At 33.3% G+C, this 4,683-nt stretch overlaps 1 protein-coding gene across 4 annotated transcripts in view; it reads left to right on the forward strand.

Annotated features, from left to right (window-relative positions):
* elfn1b (extracellular leucine-rich repeat and fibronectin type III domain containing 1b) overlaps positions 1-4,683 on the forward strand; it is an 85,729-nt gene that overhangs the window by 23,799 nt on the left and 57,247 nt on the right. For 3 of the 4 annotated variants that reach the window (XM_057330822.1, XM_057330821.1, XM_057330823.1), the window contains one exon: positions 2,784-2,923. The exons of the other annotated variant lie outside the window; for it this stretch is intronic. The gene's annotated coding sequence lies outside the window, so the exon portion shown is untranslated. The remainder of the gene's footprint in view (positions 1-2,783; positions 2,924-4,683) is intronic. 4 annotated transcript variants of the gene reach the window in all.

A 4,683-nucleotide genomic window follows, 5' to 3' on the forward strand; every position in this document is an offset into this window, starting at 1 on the left:
GTGTGTGGCTGTGTTCTTGTATGTAAATTTGTTGTTCAATGCAGGAAGTTACCTGTCTGCCTTTGTGTCTGGATGGATGGTTTTCCAAATGAACTGTTTAGAAGTTGGTTAATGGCCAGATGGCATAAAGCAAATGAGTTGGAGTAAGAACGGAGTTTGCATACTTATGAAGCTTCTCTGAATAATTAATGAGATGCAAATGTAACTCAAGTGGATTGTGGGCCAGTGAGATGAGTATTATATAGATGTGTGCAGATGTTGTAAACCAGCGAGCCATGCAAAGTAATTCAATTCTCTCGACTTCACGAACAAACAAATAGATCAAGAGACATCTGAAGTGTTATATGTCAGCAAAGACTAGAGATATTAACAAGACTGTGCAGTTGTGTTTCTTATGAATGAAGAAAAGTGCAACGCTCGGTTGTTAAACACCAATGATTCTCTTCGGCGCATGTGTATGGACAGAATCTCGGGGGTCCTGGAAACAGAATTTATGGTTGTTGATGTCAGGTTTAACAGCTGGTGTGAAAAAATATGTTCTGTTGTGATTTTAGAGATATCCGTCTTCCCTCATTCAAGTACATAGGACTTGCTTGTTTTATGACTGAAATCAAATATGGCTGCCAAATGGGACGACTGTCTTTAAAGTCCCAGTGAAATAAAAAATGACAATTCTTATTTTTTCATGAAATATTGCAGCCTTTATAGTAAATAGCTTATCAATGTGGGTCATTTTCTTTTTAAAATTAATGTACCCTCATAATCTTCAATTGAAATCTGAAAATGCATTTACGCCCTGACTATCCATCTGAAATGATGTAAATTAGACTGCTTGGCCGTCCAATCAATTCGCAGTGAAAAATGCAAGCCACGCCCACTATTTTTCCCCTTTAAAATTCCTTTTCACTCGGCAATGTGTCAGAATACGTAAGTAAAAACTATCGCAACTTCCAGGTTCACTGGGACTTTAAAGGAGCTTCGCTGTCACTCACACACATTCATCCCCAAATGCTTTAAAAATCACCAAATAAACATAAAAATCAAACATGTTGTTGTCTAGTGCAGTCAGGGAGCTGAGAATTATGAAATAATTCATTAGAAAATGAAATTGCTTTAACAAAACCAAAAATTGGAATGACATGAGGGTGAATAAATGATGAACGAATTTTTCATTTTTGGATGTAAAACTTTGCTGCAGGTTTGCTAGTAACTTACTGTAAGATTAAATATCTTAGGTCGCTTTTCTTGTTATGTAAATGTTTTGTAATTTAAGATCTTAAATAAAACAAAATCCTTAATTAAATCTACAGTAAATTACTGGCAAACCTGCTGCAAAACTCCAGCAAAGTTTTACCGTATGCCCTTAAGCTCGGCATTGTATCTCAGTTTGCATGTTTACTCATGTGGTGGTCACTTGTCCCTCTCCCTATGCGTTTCAGTTTAAAAAGCATGTCGAACGCCTGAAAGACATTCACAGCATTCTGCAGAAGTGTGTGTGTGTCACGGTTTAAATCTGAGAAGGATGGGGATCATTTGTCATTACCTGGTCCAACGTACTTTAATAACATTCATCGCAGACCCGGCCGTATTACATTGTGTTTGTATACTGTATTGTATACACTATAATTGAAAGGCACACTTCACTTCAACATACGCACACATATAATAGCTATGGGACTGAATATAAACAAATCCCTGCTATCCTTTGGGGGGCAGTATTTCACACTCTCATAAAAATACCCACATACGATCAGGAGAAAATTGTATGTGTCCAGATTTTTAGCCTAGTTTTCCCAGTTCTAACATCCTCATTTTTTAGAATGAGTAATGAGGTGAAAGCGATGTCCCTCAAGGAGAAAAAGACAGAGAGAAAGCAAGTTCGTCCTTTAAAATCGGACAGAGCACCCTTTAAAGGACATTGAGATATCCACACAATACACACATGCACACACTGAAGGAGCTGCTCCCCTCAGGCTGTCATGGTAACCTGGATAAATGATGAAAAGGCTTCCGATATCTTCATTGTGCTCTTGAGTGGTTTAGTGTTCTGGTCGTATTAACATTAAATTAGCATGCTAAATATTGCATGTAATGATGACAGCTTTTTGGACAATTGTGGTGTCTCAGACTCATAAATTAATATAAACGTTTTCTGTTGTTTTGTAAAAAGTAGTTAGGAAAGAATTGTGTGTTATATTATGAGGTCTAACAATACACAATATCCAGTTTACAATATGATAGTATCACAATATTTGAACAAAAATAAATGCAACTAGCCTACTATTCTCAATACATTAATTGTCAGTAAAATGCTTAGGTTAGAACTAATAGCATTCAAGATTTCTGAAAAATACTGAATTTGATCATAAAATGTATCATAAAATTAAGAAATCCAAGCACTAAGAGTTTCGTAAAGCAGTAAATGCACAAATTAATAATAAAAAAATATGAATAAAAATGTATAACAATATACATGTTGATGCACATAACGTTTCGGCAGACATCATATCGTAAAAAAACTCCATAACCCTACAATATATACATACATTATATAGTTTCGTTTTTTTGCTATATATCATGATATATTTTACACCCCTATTACACTGTATACATTTTCTGATTTAGATTACAAAAAAATTATACAATAGTCTTTTAATCACATTGCTTTGTCAAAAGTGCCAATATTTAGTATAACAGCGCAGGGAGAAAAAAAAACATATTATTTTAACATATAATTTGAATTGTATTCAATATTAACATGTATTTATTTGTTTATATTGCAGCAGACTGTGGGTAATGTCAGGAGATGCCAAACGTGTGAACAACAGCATCATGATGTCTAAACATATACTGCACCTGCTGAGACTGCTGATGTTCAGAGAATGTTCTTTCCTACATGTGAAATAGCCTACATGTTGTCTAGGTGAAGGATAATCTGAATGTCGCAAAACAGTCTAAAACGTAAAACAACACACAAGAAATAAAAGCAAAAAACATAAAAAATGCTATGACATACACCAACATTATGTAGACAGAGATGAATATTCTCAAGTCCCCATGCAGTTAAACTATATAATGATGTCAAAAAAAAAACACTTGAAATGCTTTTTATATCTGCTGGTATAAAAGCTTTCAATTACGGCTGTATTTTTAGCAACTTGGCGGCGTATGAAAGTACAAATGCAGCAAAAAGTTGTGCTGTGTTTTATAAAGCATAACGTCGTCACGAAATTTTCAAACTGCTGCAAGATTATGTGTGTTCCAGTTTGTGTATGTACAAGCATGTGTGTAAGAGAGAGTGAGACAAAGAGAGAGAGAGTGCCAATATGTTGCAGCAGATATGCATGTATATGCAGTCCAGTGGTTTGTAAGGTTGTCTATAAAACAGCATTGGTAAACAACCTGTGTGTTGTCACATTGTTATATGCACCAATCCATCAAACAGAAATAGCTAACCTTTTATATTACTTCACATTTATAATATTTTGAATAATAATAATTGAATGATCACTGCTTCTCATCTGGGTCCAGGACCCAAATCTGCTTAATTTGGCAATTCTACCTATTGACGTCAAAAACAAATATAAGAAGCTGATAGGCCTATTTATTTAGCTCTTCTAAGTCGACACAATTATATGGTTAGTTGGACTTTATTATTTGCAATCACCATTGTTTTTCCCATCTGTCTAGGACGGTGTCTGAACGGACCTGTGACGCAATTTTGGGTAATGACCCATCAGCCATCATTTATTAGAACCACTGTAATAAAACGAAAACAATTTTCAGAAATAAAACAGTGTTTTGAGCAAAATCATTAAGGGGACCCTAATATCCTTGTTTCATGGCTATAAAAAGAAAGGTTAAGGTCAAAGTCAAGGTTTGCCCCCCATCCCCATTTATCTCAGCAGGAGTGAATCATAAACCAGAGATCTGAAATCTAAAACCATTGTGCTGTTGTGGAGCACTGTGCATGTCCACAAAATTCTGCTCAATGTTAAGCAATCAAAATGTGTTTTCTTTTATGAATGGGAAAGTTTAATACATGACTGTGCTAACTGACTTCATGGTCAGTGTATTTTTTCAAGTCTAGTTTAAATGAATAATAATAATTTATTGTGTCCAAATCAGAGTCATACGTTTTGTTTTTAGTTTTAAAGTAGTTTTATTAACATTTTAAATTAGCTTTTATTTTTAGATTATTTTAATTTAACTTATTTAGTTGAATTAATTTAAGTTAATTTTAGTTGATTTTTTAGCCCTTTTTATGTGCTTTTGTCATTATATTATTTATTTGTTTATTTTTCATGTTGCTATATAAGATTAATTTCTTTTTATTTATTATTATAATTTTTATAGCTTTAAAGTTTACTTCTGAGGCCAGGGCCGGATTGACATAAAAGCTAGGTAAGGCTGAAGCCTTAAGTTTTAATTTCACTAAACTATAATATCCTTGGTTAACATAAAATTACAGTAATGAACTTGTCATGTCAACATATAATTTTTTTATTTTATTTTATATAATAATAATGACACTACTGCTAAAATAAAATAATAATAAACAATCTGCAAAAAATACAATTTAATACGAACTTTACCTATTATTACCCTAATACAGGAAACAAAAAAGTAAAGATGTTTAGTAAAGATGTTACGAAGCATTGTATTAATTTATTAACAACAAAA

Source organism: Triplophysa rosa, linkage group LG4 (genome assembly GCF_024868665.1).
Source record: "Triplophysa rosa linkage group LG4, Trosa_1v2, whole genome shotgun sequence".
Lineage (NCBI taxonomy): Eukaryota > Metazoa > Chordata > Actinopteri > Cypriniformes > Nemacheilidae > Triplophysa > Triplophysa rosa.